Consider the following 18,902-nt stretch of genomic DNA (forward strand, 5'->3'; position numbering starts at 1 on the left):
TTTGTACAATATATTAGGAGGTCCAAAGTTTGGAGCAAATTTGTTGCCCTGTTCAAGAAATATCGAGCATATCACTAATTTTTTAAACATTGGGGGAAGTACCGGAAGTTGAGGACCGGTGTTGCCCTTCTTCGAACTGAAACTAAGTTTGGACATAATATGACGAAAGCCAAATTTTGGAATAAATCAGTTCATCAGTTCGGGAGTTATCGTGCTCTTCAGCTACTACATCCCAGCAAAAATTCGGATCCGTCAGTCATTATGTAACCCATTACAAAGTAATGTAAACAAAAATGATTTGTAGTTCAATTTGCAATTTAATTGTAATCGGCCCTAGGGCTTAAAATTGCATTATATGAAAAAAAGAAATAAATAAATAACTACTTATATTAAACCTTACTAATTTATGAGGATCAGAGGATTGTGTGTTCAACGCTCACCGCCGGCCGGGTACTTTTTGTTAAAAAAAAAACAATGAACACTTGGTGGTGCACATGTATACATTGAAACAACGCTTAATGTTCGTGTGTGTGTGTGTAGCGTGTTCGGCTACAAAGCAGAAGTTCGTGTGTTCAAATTAAGTAAGGGGCGAAATAAAATAAAAATATGAAGTGTGTTGAAACTGAAAACAAATTCCACCTAAACTGTTCTAAAAATAAAAAAAAATATTTTTATCATATAGCTTATTTTTCAACTTCCAGTGGCCGTAGAATAACTAGATATTCTAGTGGTCATAGAATAAATAGTAATTCAGTGTAACCTGCCTCTATTAAAATAATGGGTTATTAGGGGGATTTGTAAGTAGTTTCGGCTGCCAAAAATCCTTTACAAAGCCCTTTATTTTGGTAGGATTTTTTTTTGCTGGGATATGGTACAATAGGTGTTATTTATAACTTTCGGGCTGTTTTCTCAAGAAGTATGGGCTTGCCCCTGAAAAAACGTTTACCGTCGTAATTGAGGCAAAGAATGTAAGTTGCTTCAACAAAAATCAAATTGATTCCAGAGCGGAGGTAACCGAAGGAGTGGACAATTATAGTCCTTATTCGAACCTGATCTATGTATATCTGGTAGATATATTAGGATGTGTAAATAATGGACCAAATCTGCCACTCCTAAAAAGAGTTAAAGTTCTTTCGAATTGGCACAATTCTTTCGAACATTTTTGAAATTCTGTGGGGTATAAAACCGTTATTTCGATGAGGCACACTTTTGGGCGTACCAAAGTGTATATGCCTAAAGGCTGAGGGTATAAAAAGTCAAACAAATGTTTAAATGCACGAAAATGTCGCTAAAGTTACACATTTTATATAAACAATATAAGTGGTGCTATTATTTATTTCGCCTCTTTTTTACTGTTTTTGGTCAAAGCTGCTAAAAACAAATATTTATAATAATGCACAGTCTATACCGTCGGACCATAAGCCCACCTGATTGTTATGTAATGTTTGCTGTCAAAAACATTATTGTGATTTAAAATACAAAGAAACTCATATCACAATAATGTAAAATCTATTATGTTTGTTGTCAAAAGTCGTTAACAGAACTCTGAATGGCCGACCTTCTGTAGGCCTTTTAATAATGTGAATGTAATTTTTACTTTTTTTATAAAAGGGGACACCGCACAGAGTTGCCGCTTCCATAAAAATGTGGACAAAAATAGAAGGCGTTGACCTAGGTTGAAGAATTTTGGCACAAGTACTTATTAGGGCACAGGAATGAAAATTATCAACTTTGGTCCATATCCGAGTTATAGCAAAATCGGGAAAAGATATATATGGGGGCTATATCCAAATCGGTTCAGATTTTTGCTAAAATCGGTGAAACTACTCAGGAGGAGGAAAAAATATCACATATTAAAATCGATTAAAATTGACCTAGTTATAGCAAAATCGGGGAATGATATATATAGGGGATATATCTGAATCTGAACCGATTGTTGTAAAAATCGGTGTAGCTACCTAAGCCTAAAAAAGAACACATACTAAATTTGAAGGCTATTCGAATCAAAATTGAACGAGTTGTAGTAAAATCGGGAAAAGATATATATGGGGGCTATATAAAATCTGAACCGGTATATCTCAGAAGGTTACAGGGATGGGCAGAATACTTTTACACATTTTGATTTAGAAGAGATGTCCAATTAACGGAAAACAGGAGCCAAGGTGGCAGTAGCTGGCAATCAAAAGATCTGCCCTACTAAATATTAAGAATTTTGAATTTTTTTATCAAATTTAAATTGTGATTTCTTGATAACGGTACATTGCCCATGTGCAGTTAATGTCAACTTTTTGTACTAAAACATTATATTTATAGTCCACTCATCAAATCCCCATCCAAAACTTTTAGTATTATCAAAAAATTTTTCAGAAAATGTTATTTTAAATGTCGTCTAATTTTCATATGATTATCGCCTTAGATCACCTGGGAAATATTTTTCATATTTATAGAGCTATAACTTCATTATGGATGCACATATCGACAAAATTATTTCAGATTCCTTGTATCGGATGTGTTTACTGTAAAAAAAATATAAACATATGTTAAAGTTAACATCACATTTTTTGATTTTTGTCCACCCGGCAACACTGTGCACCGTGGGCTAAGAACGTAACAACAACATTTGTAGAAACAAAAAACAATCTTCATTGGTTTTCATAATGACAAACAAATTGTTCATGGTGGTGATATTATTGTTTTCGCAACTGTATGTACTGATGCAATCACAGCGCGAAGATACAGTTAGACAATAAATTGTAAAAAATGTTATAACGATTGTTCGTTTATGGCAACAAATTATGTAAAAACAATATTCCGTCAAAATATACAAATTTTTTTTGCAATTTATAAACAAGTGAGCACAGGCTATAGTCGGGACGGGGCCGACCATGTGATACCCTACACCACTACCCCTGTGCATAAGCTTTTCACTGGTAAACATTTATTTTAGGGAATATAATCCGACTTCGACCAAACACAATATGCCTCTTTCTCTCTGGGACCCCCATAAGCAACCAAGATTTCGTGACTCTCCGATCAAAATTGCGACCTGTAGCGTTATTGCAAAAAAATTGAAGAATTGGATGCATTACCGACTATTGTGGTATCTCCCTGGTTTCACCACCTTCGCCAACCTACTTTACACCAAGGTAAAGGTAATATTTTTTTCTTCCAGTGACAGCCCTTGCCGTTGAAATACCCCTACTAGAAACAGATATATTCACAAAGAATAAAACATTGAATTTGTCTCCACATGAGTTTTTCCCCATTCCGACCCCTAAATATTGTCCGACTATCACCAAAATCAATAGGCTTCTTCATCAGTGGGGCCCCCATCATCCCCCAAAATTTCGTGACTACTCGATCAAAATTCCAACCTGTTTATTACTGACTTTTGCGTCATCTCGGTTGTTTGCCCACTTACGCCAACATACTTTGCATCAATATAAAGGAGATCTTTTCTTCTTCCATTGGTACGCTTTCCTACCAGAAGCGGAGATATTCCATAAGAAAAAACGTTGACTTTTCTCCTCATAAGCTTTTTGCTTATTCCGAGTCCTGAATATTATCCGACCATCACCAAACTTAATAGGCTTCTTCCTCTGCGGGACCCGCATCAACTCCCAAAAAGTTTGTGACAATCCGATCTCTGTTGTTTGACCACTTCCAACAGCCTACTTTACATCGTTGTAAAGGCGATAGTTTCTACTTTCCTTGCTAGATTTTGCGTTTGATATACCTCTTAAAGAAACAGAGCTATTGGCTTTGAAATAAAACGTTGACCTTTTCTCCAAATAAGTTTTTGCCCATTCCAACCCCTGAATATTATCCGACCATCATCAAAATCAAGAGGCTTCTTCCTCTGTGGCACCCCCCAACCAAAGCTGTGAAATTCATCATTATAATTAAAATCGCAAAAATGAAAAGTCGGGTTGTATTAGCGACTATTCCGATATCTTCGTTGTTTGACCACCTACGACAACCTACTATACATGTAAAGGTGATATTTTCTACTTTCATTAGCAGGTTTTGCTTTTGATATACCCATTACATATGCGGAGATATTCGCTTTGAAATAAAACGTTGACTTTTTCCCCAAATAAGTTTTTTTGGCCATTCCGACCCCTGAATATGATCCGACCATCACCAGGCTTCTTCGCCTCCGGCGCCCTCATCAACACCCAAAATTTGGTGACGATCCGATCAAAATTGCGACCTGTAGCGTGATTACAAGGTTTAGATGGACAGATGGACGGACACACATAGCCAGATCGACTCAGCTCGTCGAGACATTCATTTCGGTATATGTATATAAGTATGGGCCTACGACCATTATTTCGATGCGTTACAAACTTTTTGGCCAAAACCAACTTATAATACCCTCCCCACATAGTGGTGTAGGGTATAATAATACGGACTAAAATTAGAACTACCTACTACTTTTAGGTGACAATAAATGTATTGCAAAGGGAAATGCAGTATTATAAAACTGATAATTTTTGCAAATTTTTGTAGTCACTATGCATTTTTATGATTTTTGCGGCAAATAATTATCCAACAGTATTGAATGTGATAAAGTTCATTGATACAAAAAACCGTCATGGATGCATGACGGCATATGAGCAATAAAAAATGGCTAAAGACAAGCATGCAAAAAATGAATATTTAACTCAATATGTATTGTCAGAAAATGGACTAACAGTCTGATTTCCGCTTTAAAACCATCAAAATACCTCTGGAAAGTATAGGGGAAAAATAGACCCTCAGCGCAGTATTTTGAAATAACTTACACAGATAAAATAATTACTGTATTTCAGGTGTAGTGTTCATAAAGTCCTGTCAAGGTTCAAATTTCTGCATTTCATGAACGCCTTTCGAAAAGCAAAAAAAGTACTGGTTTTTTTCTGAGAGATTGAAATAAAAACTATTCTGTCGAGTTGTTGTTTTTGTTATTATTGACTAACAACTAGAGACAAATGTTGCTGCTAAATCATTCTTTTATTTTGTACTAGCAAAGTGCCCGCTACTTCGTATGCGGAAAGGATATAAAAAACAAATAAACAATATATAATATGAAAATGGCGAACACTGAAAATTTTATTCAATATTTATTGTTATTTTAGTACTGTTCGTACCGCTTTAGTTCGATTTTCAAAAAGATCAGCCGTATCTCAACCTTACATGTTAACAGCTAGACCAACATTGTACACCAGTACTCAAACTAAATCCAAAAAATGCAGATTCTAGCACTGTTCCTATACCCAATAGTACGATTTTCCAAAACTACCTCAATCCTTCACTTCACTAGTAACCTAAATTCCAAAAAACAGGATTCCAGCGCCATCGGTGCACTCAAATTGTACCATTTGGTATATTTCGTGGCCATAAATACGAATTTCAAAAACTACCTCCAATCCAATCTTAGTCTTACCAAATTCCAGGATTCCAGCTCTATCCGTTCCCCAAATACCCACTGTACCAAATTTAGTATCATTTAGTACTTTTCGTACCCATAAGTACGAATTTTCAAAACTACTTCCATTCTACCCTCCAACTGTAGCCTTAATTCAAAATTTCAGGATTCCAGCTCTATCCGTTCAACCTAAATCCAAATTGTACCAAATTTAGTACCATAAGTTCAAAACTGATTCCATTCAACTCTCTAATTCAAATTTCAGGATCCCAGCTCTATCCGTTCGTCCAAATCGTAATTGTGCCAAATTTAGTACCATTTAGTACTTTTCGTACCCATAAGTACGAAGTCTCAAAACTACTTCCATTCTACTCTCCAACTGCAGCCCTAATTCAAAATTTCAGGATTCCAGCTCTATCCGCTCAACCTAAATCCAAATTGTACAAAATTTAGTACTATTTTGTACCTGTCGTACCCATAAGTACGAATTTTCGAAACTGATTCCATTCTACTCTCTAATTCAAATTTCAGGATTCCAGCTCCATCCGTTCGCCCAAATCGTAATTATTCCAAATTTAGTACCATTTAGTACTTTACGTACCCATAAGTACGAATTTTCAAAACTACTTCCATTCTACCATTCAACTGTAGCCTTAATTCACAATTTCAGGATTTCAGGTCTATACGTTCAACTTCAATCCAAATTGTACAAAATTTAGTACCATTTAGTACTTGTCGTACCCATTAGTACGAATTTTCAAAACTACTTCCATTCTAATCTCCAACAGCAGCCTTAGTTCCAAATTTCAGGATTCCAGCTCTATCCGTTCGCCCAAATCATAATTGTACCAAATTTAGTACCATTTAGTACTTTTCGTACCCATAAGTACGAATTTTCAAAACTACTTCCATTCTACTCTCTAACATTAGTCTTAATTCATTGCCTAAATTATAATTGTACAAAATTTAGTATCATTTGGTACTTTTCGTACCCATAAGTACGAATTTTCAAAACTACTTCCGTTCTACTCTCCAACAGTAGCCTTAGTTCAGGATTCCAGCTCTATCCGTTCGCACAAATCGTAATTATTCCAAATTTAGTACAATTTAGTACTTTTCGTACCCATAAGTACGAATTTTCAAAACTACTTCCATTCTACCCTCCAACTGTAGTACTAATTAAAAATTTCAGGATTCCAGCTCTATCCGTTCAACCTAAATTCAAATTGTACCAAATTTAGTACCATTTAGTACTTTTCGTACCCATAAGTACGAATTTTCAAAACTACTTCCATTCTACCCTTCAACTGTAGCCTTAGTTCACAATTTCAGGATTCCAGGTCTATCGGTTCAACTTAAATCCAAATTGTACAAAATTTGTTACCATTTAGTACTTGTCGTACCCATGAGTACGAATTTTCAAAACTACTTCCATTCTAATCTCTAACAGCAGCCTTATTTCAAATTTCAGAATTGCAGCTCTATCCGTTCGCCCAACATCGTAATTGTACCAAATTTAGTACCATTTAGTACTTTTCGTACCCATAAGTACGAAATTTCAAAACTACTTCCATTCTACCCTCCAACTGTAGCATTTATTCAAAATTTCAGTATTCCAGCTCTATCCGTTCAACCTAAATCCAAATTGTACCAAATTTAGTACCATTTAGTGCTTTTCGTACCCATAAGTACCAATTTCAACACCACTTCCAGTTTACTCTCCAACAGTAGCCTTAGTTCCAAATTTCAGGATTTCAGCTATATCCGTTCGCCCAAATCATAATTGTACTAAATTTAGTACCATTTAGTACTTTTCGTACCCATAAGTACGAATTTTTAAAACTACTTCCATTCTTCTCTCTAACATTAGTCTTAATTCAAATTTCAAGATTCCAGCTCTATCCGTTCGCCTAAATCATAATTGTACCAAATTTAGTATCATTTGGTTCTTTTCGTGCCCATAAGTACGAATTTTCAAAACTACTTCCGTTCTACTCTCCAACAGTAGCCTTAGTTCAGGATTCCAGCTCCATCCGTTCGCCCAAATCGTAATTATTCCAAATTTAGTACCATTTAGTACTTTTCGTACCCATAAGTACGAATTTTAAAAACTACATCCATTTTGCTCTCCAACAATAGCCTTAGTTCCAAATTTCAGGATTCCAGCTCTATCCGTTCGCCCAAATCATAATTGTACTAAATTTAGTACCATTTAGTACTTTCCGTACCCATAAGTACGAATTTTCAAAACTACTTCCATTTTACTCTCCAACAGTAGCCTTAGTTTAAAATTTCAGGATTCCAACTCCATCCGTTCGTCCAAATCATAAGTGTACCAAATTTAGTACAATTTAGTATCTTTCGTACCCATAAGTACTAATTTTCAAAAATACGTGCATTCTACTATCCAATAGTAGCCTTAATTCAAAATTTCAGGATTCCAGCTCTATCCGTTCGCAAAAATCATAGTTGTACCAAATTTAGTACCATTTAGTACTTTTCGTACACATGTGTACACTTTTCCTAAGCCACCTCCTTATGTCAACCGTACCTTTTAACCTTGAGTTTCACACCAAATTTCAACCTTTAACCTTTATCCGTTCACAAAATACGAATTGGCACCAAATTTAGTACACTTTAGTACTTTTCGTACACTTATAGTTCGAATTTCTAAAAACCTTTTAGCACATCTTTCCTACACTCCATCTGTGACCTTCATTCCAAATTTCAAAGTTCTAGCTCTACCGGTTCGCCAAATACCATCGGTACCATATTTAGTACCTTTTAGTACTTTTCGTACCCTTCCAGTTCGAATTTCCAAAAACCCAGCCTTATCTGACCCCTTCGGACCAAGAGTGATCCACTCCCAAAATTTCAGGATTCTAGCTTCAGTCGTTTCGTCTGGGCGTTGATGAATCATTAAGTCAGTCAATCACTTTACTCTTTTATTAATATAGATTATTGTAATTTACCGTTTCTTCTGATGGATTTTAACTGTAGTTGTTATCGTCTTGTGAACATAGCAGAACAATACGAACCATATGTATATACATGTTGAGTCTATCAGCACTAGGTTGAGATATTAGATGTTGCCTTTATATTACAGAAATAAAAGATTTGTAGTTGCGAACTATACAGCCAAACATTTTGTTTTTTCAGCACCAAACGCACTGTAGTTGTTTGGTTTGTCACTTAACTAACAACAAAATTGTGGTAGCATAGGTACACTGCAAACATTTTTTTCGCGGGGAAGATCAATTCAATCGCGGAAGAGCGCACCTAAAGATCTTCTGCGAATCCCCAACATAAAGTAACTGTGTCTAGGAAGCGAATCCCGAGAAAGAATCGCAGATTAATAATTTGGAAGATTAAAATATAAAGTAAAAAAGAATGGAATTATTTTCTTTGGTTTTTTTTTCTTCGTTTGCTGCCTTTGAGTTTTATTACCACCTTTTGTTTTCTTTTCCGCCTTGTTATGATTTTTAATTATTCTTTATGTTGTTTGTGGTTAGTTATACTGCTTCCTCATTCACTTTGTTGTCTTTCTAGTTAAACTAGTGCGTTGTATTTGTCAATTCTCATAATATTATGCGTGACATTTATATCAAAGTTCTGTCGAAAGTGTATATGAGAATTATAAACAACCAAATCAAAAATGTCAGTGACAATCATCTATTGCTCTTCCAGAAGAGTATTCTGTTATTCTCTAGGGCGATCATTTAAAAAATCTATGAAAAATTTAAACTATCATCCAATCACAGAAGATTAATCTGAGCGAACAATCTTCCACAATTTTGAGAAAAGTTTGCAGGGTATGTTGTTGTGGTGTGGTTTGTTGATATAGTCTCAATGTGATGTTAAGACGATGGTGGGAGTTGTGTTGTGGTTTGTTGATACATTGTCAATACGATGGTGAGACCATTTAAAAGAAAACGAGAACAAAGTTGAGAGCATTTACCAAACAAGAGAGGAAATATGAGAGCAAACAGTGGAATATAGGGAAAAATAGTAAAGTGATTTTGCATCTCATACAAATCTTACATATTTTTGAAAAAATTGTGGCTTTCGGATGGAAATAAGAAACTGCACATGTATCTTATGTGAGGTACCTGTACAGTATGAAAAAAAACTACATCACTCACGAAAATATGTAAAAATTCTTGAAATAATTTGTTCTGTGTACAACAGCGCAATATTTCTCTCTCTCTCAATAGTATTGGAATGACTTAATTTTTACGAAATGGATAGATATTATACTCTACTACGCGAAATCGGGTTCACGGACATAATAATGATTGGGACGACAATCCCACTGACATCATTAGGAATTATTTCATAGTTATTCTTCTGAAAGTGAGTAAAAGGGATCCAGAAAGCTCAAATAAGTTCAACTACCACCATTCCATAGGCCTGATCACGACATATTAATCTTATTTGTGTAAATTGCTGATGTAATATAAAAAAACTAAACTGATAAATATCTCGGACCAAAATCCTGATATCAAACCTCATAAAATTTTTGGGCCCATTTTAAGAAAAAACTGGAAAAAGGTCCTCCAACGAAAGATCGAGATTTGCTAAAAATTGTGGACCCAGAACCCTTAGAGAGCCGTAGAGCCGTAATTTTTGGTTAACTAAGCTCATTAAAGCTCCAATGAATGTACAAACTGGATAGACAACCTATTAAGGAACACACCTTTGGCAATTCTCCAAGAAACCATAGATTTGGTAATTTTTGAAATACATTTATTGTCACCCCCAAAGTAGTAGGTAATTCCTATTTTTGACCGTATTTTTTATAAATCGCAAATAAACTTTGCATATTTTGACGGAATATTGTGTTGAGGACCAATAACAAGAGATTGTTGCTATAAACGAACAATTAATATGAAATTGTCTACAATTTTGGTTTGTGCAACACATTTGTTGCCTAACTGTACATCGTAAACATTTTAACGTAAATTATTAATGTTACCAACATTTAAAATGAATTTTTCTAAACTGCATGGACAGTCTAATGTATGTACATATGTATGTATATACAATTACATTAGATATATCTAGATATAGATAGATATATCTATCACATAGGTGTGTGTGTGTGAGTATTTGGCATTCCTTACAATTTGTCCATTAACGAATTATTGCTAAAAATCACAACAACGTTTGCCAAAGTAATAATAACACAACTTAATTTGAATTTCTCCCAAGGATCGATTAGCAATTTGGAAAACAAACAGAACAAAGCAAGATGTCAGACATAGGCAATCATTTCCCCATTCATGTGTCCAACCGAGCATCCGGACACCCAAGCATCCATCCAAACAATCCAAACCCATTTAACACCCATCCACCCACCTTTTATTCACCTTTTCTAAGTCATACGTTTCTTTCTTTCCAGCAACGGCCAGGGAATAGGTGGAAGATAGTCAGAGATACATTTGCATCATAAATGTTATTAAAACTTAAACGTTGTGTTTGTTATTCCATTTTGTGCTTGTGTAGCTCAGTTCCGATCTGGTAAAGACAAGTATCGTACGTGAGGTAATTTTACGGTTGTAACGTCAAATTATGTAAGACAAATGCCCATGCCCACACTTACAAACAACCAATGTCGTATACACACATCCATCCGCAGGGTCGAATCAATACCTTTATACAGTTAGTATCAGAAAATGTCATTTGTTTAGAATTGAGGGGTTAACATTTGAATTGTTTGGCTTTATTGTTTTGAGATAAAGCCAAACAAAGACAATGTAAAAATTCATCAGGCCGCAACTCAAAAACTTGGCCTATGATGTTCTTGACCCATTTTGTGCCACAGTGTAATTTGTGAGTTTCCACAACTCGTAATTTTCTTTTAAGAACCCACCAAAAATGTTTTCATATTTGCATCGTAATTTTTCACGTTTACCTTGCTCAGAAAGATGACACGTAACATTGGATATTTCTTCAGTTCATTTCGTATAAGGTATTGATTATATAGAAAAGTGCGATACATGTTATGCCGAAGACGGTAATAAAAAATTTCTTGGAGGACAGATTCGTTTTTTTATGTTTGTATCGGAGAATTAATATGAAATCCGATTTAAATTAACTGATTAACCTTTTATAGCTAATAACAGAAAACGTAAGTTCGGTGATTATGTGCTTCCAGTAATGGATGGAGGGCAACTACGCCTGCGAAGTTAAAGAACTAAGTACAACTCTGGACTGTCAGCTGCGATGAAAATTTTGAAAGCGTACTAATCGCAAGAATTCGTGCAAGAATTCAATCCGGAAAAGCTGGGGACTGAACCCATCGATTATGTATTGGATGTATAGCACTGGAAAGGACCACCCTATACTACAGATTTCTTGTAAGGTAACACTCTCTACGCCAAAATAGACAAAGTGCAAAGAGCAGTCTCGACTCTCTGAATGCAATGCTGTACCTCTGTCCTTTGAGAATCAACATTAAATGTCAGGCACCACGTAGTGCTCAAAGAATTAAGAGTAGACCTCAAAGCGGACCATCGTGGGAAACATAGCGAATAGATATCACCAGTCTTGAGATTTGAGTAGAGATGACTGGATCCGAAGTAACCCTGCTCTGGACGGTCTGGCCTCCTGTACAGAGGTTCCAAAATTGAAGAAGGCACCGGTGCCGGAGTCCACTGTGACAGGCTAGATATTGAATACTCATACAATTTGGACAACACCTGTAGTGTAATTCAAGCTGAAATCTTCGCGATCAGGAAATCTGCAGAATTGCTAAAAGGTCTGGATGCTGAGATCTTTGATTATTTTTGTGGATAGTAAAACCGCTTTTAAAGTCATCAAATCTGAGGCTGTCCTTGAGCAGAACGGCATTGCAAAAATAAACAAATTATTTCCGACTATGCTGGGTGCCAGGACACTGTGATGTGAAGGCAGATAAAATAGATGAACCACTGCATCTATCAAGCCACCCTTATGACATCTTTTCGAAAGATTGAAACGTTCTTTGATGAAAGAGACAAAGAATTGTGGCTAATAAATAAAGGTGCAACGCGTCAAGAGCCATTTGATCAACTCTATCAACCAATAGAACAAATTCACTACTAAATCTGAGCAAAGCTGAAATCAGGGTAATGGCTAGAGTCATTACCGGGCGTCATTACGGTAGAAGAGACGGAAACAATAAGTCACCTCTTATGTCGCTGTCAATTCATGGTCGCAAGCGGCATGGCTTAACTGTAAATTCACAAAAAATTATGAATGAAAAGTTTAAATAAAAGTTGACAACAATCTTGCTATCGGTAGAACTTTACGACGACTTTTCATTCGTCGCTAACTTACCGACAAACATCGTTTATTACCAAAATGATAAACATTTTATTTATTTGAACATTTTGGCTATTAGGACGAAGATCATTTTAATATTAATTTTAATTAATTTCTCGTTGGAGTCGAGCTTAATGACCGAAGATTTTTTGCAAGTGAAAGAGGAAAGCCGAAGATTGGAACCAACATAACCAACATTATGTGACCGGCATCGCTGTTGGTGACAGCTCATCAGATATATCGGCTGTGGAGTGGCTTCTCTGTCATCGAACTTTTCATTTCTCAAATGCAAGTTGTTTTTCAAAGTGATGATATTTGTATACCCTCAGTATTTATTCTAACGAGGGTATATACACTTTCATCGGATCAACCGATTCGGTCCAAAATTTGGCATTCGTAATATTTTGTCCAAACTTAGTTTAACTTCGAAGATGGGTTATATGGGTGCAATCCTTCCGGAACCTCCGCCACAAAAGTTCGAAAAAATTGTCGAACAATAACTCTTAAAGGTAGTAAAGGTACACATCGTGAAATTTCTACCAGACATAGATGAGATTCCAATTTCGGAAAAGTTCAGTTTAGGACCTACTCTCGAATCGCTTTTATTTTTGTTGTAACAACTTGTTTTTGCTGACCCCATTACGGCAGTACAAGTCTTATCAGGGGTAAGTCCACGGTCAGGGTGCACACGACAGCTCTCGAAGGTAGTAACCTGTTTGGTCCATACTTTGCACATCGTTATATTTCTCGGAGACATAGATCAGGTTCGAAAATCGACAATATATGTCAATACCTCTCACAATAATTTTCGGAAAAATGCAGTTTAAGTCGTCGCTTTGATCTTTATTGTACAACTTTTATTCGCAGTCATTACAGCGGTACAAGTTTTTTCAAGTGCAAGTCCATACTTCCTGAGAAAATAGCCCGAAAGCTGTAAAAACGCTCAATATTATGTTTTTCGTGGGCAAGTCCATGCTTTCAGACCAACTGAAATGACTGGTCGGCACAATATCTATCAAAAGGAATGACTCCCAAAATAATATCTACTTCCAAAATGGACTATGTCTGTCCATTCCTATAATTACATCCTCCGCAACACTTTTGAGCTTCAAACCAAATATATTTTTGTCGGCAAATTCCAAGAAGGACCCCAAAATCCGTAATTCGTAGATGCGATATTGTAAAAATAAATGGACGTTTCAATTCACACAGGCTGAGGGTATATCTCTGTCGGCTAAGCCGACTTACACTTTTGTATTTGTTTCTCATTCAACCTGTTTGGCTTTCACGAGAAACGGTTTAGCGCAGCATTCGGATGTTATAAGTGTGAGCTCTGAACATGCCGTGGTTTTTTCATATGTTTCTCAAGGACGTGGGTTCAAACCCCAGCCTGGCTCAAGCTGATTTTATTTTTTTTTTTTAATTTTTTCTATAAGGGCGAAAATCATTTTAATAGTAATTTTAATTAATTTCCAACGAGAAATTAATTAAAAATAAGCATTTTTACTTGACCAATTTTTGTCGGTGACTCAAAAAATGAGTTAGAGAATCCCACTACTGTTGTCATCAAAAATAAAGGAAATCGAAAACTACATTTCTCCAAAGTGGCCGGTTTCAGTCAGAATTCCCCATATATAAATACTTTATACTATCTCTTTCTGCTTCCTTTGTTTTTTCTTCACTATCTTTCTATTCTTACAGGTAATATACACCAATCTTATACTTCGTATATTTCTTTGGATGATCACAATGGACCGAAACGTCTACGAGTGGCGTAATCTCGCCAGTGACTACGAATCTCAATAATATAAAATTAATTCGTCCAATAAATTTTAACCGGTTCTGTGACAGAGCAAAAAATGTTTTCATAAACTGTTTCAGAGCCTAGGGAGTGGAATATTAATCCATTTATTCATATCAACTTATGAAATGTATATGGGGATTTCTGAGTGAAATCGGACACTTTTTCGAAAAGTGGTTTTTGATTTTCTTTATTTTTTCATTAACGGTGCGATATCGGGCCTTGAAAAAGTCAAATTCTTAAAAACTGTATGCAAAGAAATACTCATTATTACTTTAATAATGGTCAATTTACAAAAATCTTTTTTTATATTTTTTGTTGTTTTATAAAAAATAGGAAACCAGTAAGGAAAGGATCAAAGTCGTGTGTATCCGACTATATTATACCCTACACCAATGCGAATATATAAAATAACTTGGGAGTTATATCCAAATCCTGACCGATTCGATATGATTTGGCACATTTATTTCTAGACCAAATTCCGTTACCCATTCCAAATTTCATAACAATTGGACAGATATAGCATGTTTTGTGCGTCAAATATCTAAAATCAGCCGAAATTATATATGGAGCTATATCCAAATCGAACCGATTTCGATATAATGTGGCACACTTTTTCCTAGGCCAACTATCGTCACACATTCCAAATTTCATTGAAATAGGACATATGTAGGGTGTTTCGTGCGCAAATACTTCAAATCATCCGAAAATATATATGGGAGCTAAATTAAAATCTGAACCGATTTCTACATTATTTGGCACATTTATTTCTAGACCGAATTCAGTCACACATTCAAAATTTCATTGAAATCGGACATATATAGCGTGTTTGGTGTAGCAAATACGTGAAATTGACCGAGAATATATATGGGAGCTATATCCGATTTTGACCAATAGCAATAGCGTTCTTAGTATGTCCAAACTTAGTTTAACTTCGAAGATGGGTTATATGGGTGCAATCCTTCCGGAACCTCCCCCACAAAAGTTCGAAAAAATTGTCGAACGATAACTCTTAAAGGTAGTAAAGGTACACATCGTGAAATTTCTACCAGGCATAGATGAGATTCCAATTTCGGAAAAGTTCAGTTTAGGACCTACTCTCGAATCGCTTTTATTTTTGTTGTAACAACTTGTATTTGCTGACCCCATTACGGCAGTACAAGTTGTTGTTGTTACAAAAGCAATAGCGTTCTTACTATGACTAAAAAATTATGTTCCCCAATTTTCAGCTGAATCGGATTATAAATGCGTATGTTGCGAACAAAAGTACATGGACAGACGGACGGACATTCATAAATCGACTCAGAAAGTGATTCTATGTACATATATCCCCAAAAGGAACTATGGGTCTATCTCGTTTCCTTTTCCATGTTACATACAAATGCACAAAGACATAACACCCCTTACCACAATGTGTAGGGTATACAAATTTGGACAGCGGGCTTGAATGCATTTTTCGCGACTTAATATTTAAAATCAAATTTTAACAATGATAGTTTTCTTCGATTTTCTTAAATTTTTTTGTTTTAAACTATGATCAATTACAAAAATTGTAAGTCCTATTTGGTAGTAGGATTGAAAAGACTACTACGTTTTCTTAAATGTTTACAATTTGTCAATACAAGTATTCTTTTATACCAGTGTGAAATATTTGTTATTTTACAAAAAAAAAAAAAAATAAATAAATAAATAAAAAATAATTAAAAAAAAAAAAATAAGTTACAGTGTTTTATTTATAAATGCACTTAAAACTAGAAAATAAATTTTCATGATCGAATCTCTGAAATAAAACGCTTGCAGTTTAATATTTTCATTATCTTTATTTCAAATGCAGGCGTTTTATTTGAGAGATTCTATCATGAAAAATTATTTTCTAGTTTGCAAGTGTATTTATAAACAAAACACTGTAGCTTAATGTTTTTAATTACTTTTTTATTTCTAACTTTTTAGTAATTAAATTTGTTGACCACTGAGGACCTCATAACAAAATTATAGCCAATTTAGGCCGAAAATGTAGATAAAATCTTTAAATGCCTAAAATCATGTAGTACCGTTACATAAGGCCTATTCCAAAACCTGCACTTATGATCACAATTTTTGGTGGGGAAGTATCAGCCAAATCGGGCGGGTGGTACCGCTATATGGGGGCTATAAAAACTGGACCCATATTGGTTTTGGTTTCATATTCATGTATTGTCATCCAAATCTGAAAAATGTGCAAAGTTTTAGTTCGATTGGCCAACTGCAACTCTGTGGAAAATGATTTGAACTAAACGGACACCAAAGCAAGTTAAATTCATGTAAAATTCATATATAGCTCGGAAATTATCGAAAAATAGAGAAGTTTTTATAATGTTTAAGATAAATTCCTAAAAAACTAAACACAACAAATGTATAAAGGAAATTGTATTGACAAATTTTAAAAAATTAACAAAAAATATTAATTATTCGAATCACACTTCCAAATAGGACTTAAAATATTGTAATTGTAATACCAAACAATCGAAGAGTACAATCATTGTTAAAAATTTATTTTAAAAATTAAATCGCGAAAATTGCATTCAAGCCCAGTGTGCAAATTGTTTCCTATTTTTTATTAAATAGCTGATGAAACAAAAAAATTTTTCAAATTGGACCAATATTGAAGAAGTTATGACAGTTTTTACAGAATTCGACTTCTTCAAGGTGCGATATCTCTGGAACCGCTAATGAAAAAAATCTTAAAATATACTAAAATGTTTTGCTTATGGGCAGCATCACCACTGCAAAAAATAATGGAAATCTAAAACCCCTTTTTGAAAAAGTGTCGGATTTCACTCAGAAATCCCCATATACTTTTTTTAAACGTTCTCTGTTTGAATATTTGGTTCTATTTATTCAATTGTGTGCGTGATTGGTCCTTCAAATATGGTTGTGTGTGCGGCACGAAGTGAATTGTTAAAAGGCGATGATGGAGAAAAACAAGATGTAAAAGGGTTTTTTCTGCAACGCACGTACGTATGTTTTCTTTACGTGTCTATGGAAATTCAGCCGCCTGCCACCGTTAAAGAAATTCCAACAACAAACACCTTATCAGGTGAAAACAGGAGGCGTTTGTTTAGATTTACGTGTTTGGGGCAACAACATGCATATTAAGTGACTTCTTTGGATGAAAGCATATTTAAAAATGAGAACCCCTGTCGTCTCTAAATTCTAAGACACATACCACCACATAGCTACTAGCATGCCATTGCCTTTTTCCGCTCAGTACATAGGTGGAAAGATATATTAGAAGATGTTTGTCACAAGACCAAAGAAACGAATTGAATACCAACAAGTGACGAAATTATGGAATCAGTTGGGATTCGACATTGTACGTGGTAACTTAAGCCACTGCAATTGTAATCTGTTTTATCCTAGACTTATCAATATACTAAACAAAATAAACTATATTATAAGAATTTCTCCTAGAGATCCTCTTGCCTTGTGTTTTCTTTTGAAATATAGACAGATTTTTATGATCACTAAAATATTAAATATACTTTGCTTGGAACCCATGGCTTAGCCTGATTACGTAAATCAATTTTTAAGTACTGGGTGAATTCGTGACGAAAAAATTAATGCTCGCGACAACCTGGATAAAAATCGAAATGTATGGCCTTAAACTATATATCAACCACTAAGGAAAGAATCAAAGTCGGACGGGGCGACTATATGATACCCTACACCACTGTGAATAAGTCAAATAGATATGGGAGATATATCCAAATATCGATCGATTTCAACATAATTCGGGAAACGTATTTCTAGAAGAAATTCCGTTACGTATTCCATGAGTGCACACGGTGCGCCTTAACTAATTTCAAATGGGAGGTACTTACACCTGGCAAGTTTCTCTGAAACTACAATGTTCATAGATGAAAAATATCAAGAAACAAAAAAATCGCAGGAGGGATTTTCAAATAAATCGCGATTTAAGTTCAAATTTTTAGGGGTTCTTTAGGTTTTCACGATTTTGCTTGCTTTTTGAGATATAGAAGTTCAAATTGAGACAATGCACTGAATGTATCGCCTATTTATAAAACAATGTCATTACTGAAGTTTCCCAAATTAAACTTATATATCTTGAAAATGGTACAACCTAGGAAAAAATAAATCATTCAATCTTGTAGAGAATTTTCACAGCTCAACATTTACTTTAGTCCCATTTATTTAAAAATCCCTCCGGCGATCTTTTCTGTTTTTTATTTTTCTTATCTATGAACATTGCTGTTTCAGAATCCGCGAAATCTTCCCATGTGTAAGCGGTTTTCATCAAAAGTTAGTTAAGGCGCACTGAGCATGATAGTGTTTTATAAGTAGGCGATACAGTCAGTGCATTGTCTCACTTTGAACTTCTATATCTCA

The sequence above is a fragment of the Musca autumnalis genome, unplaced genomic scaffold, assembly GCF_047663935.1.
Source record: "Musca autumnalis isolate F117 unplaced genomic scaffold, ASM4766393v1 scaffold_5, whole genome shotgun sequence".
Classification (NCBI taxonomy): Eukaryota; Metazoa; Arthropoda; class Insecta; order Diptera; family Muscidae; genus Musca; species Musca autumnalis.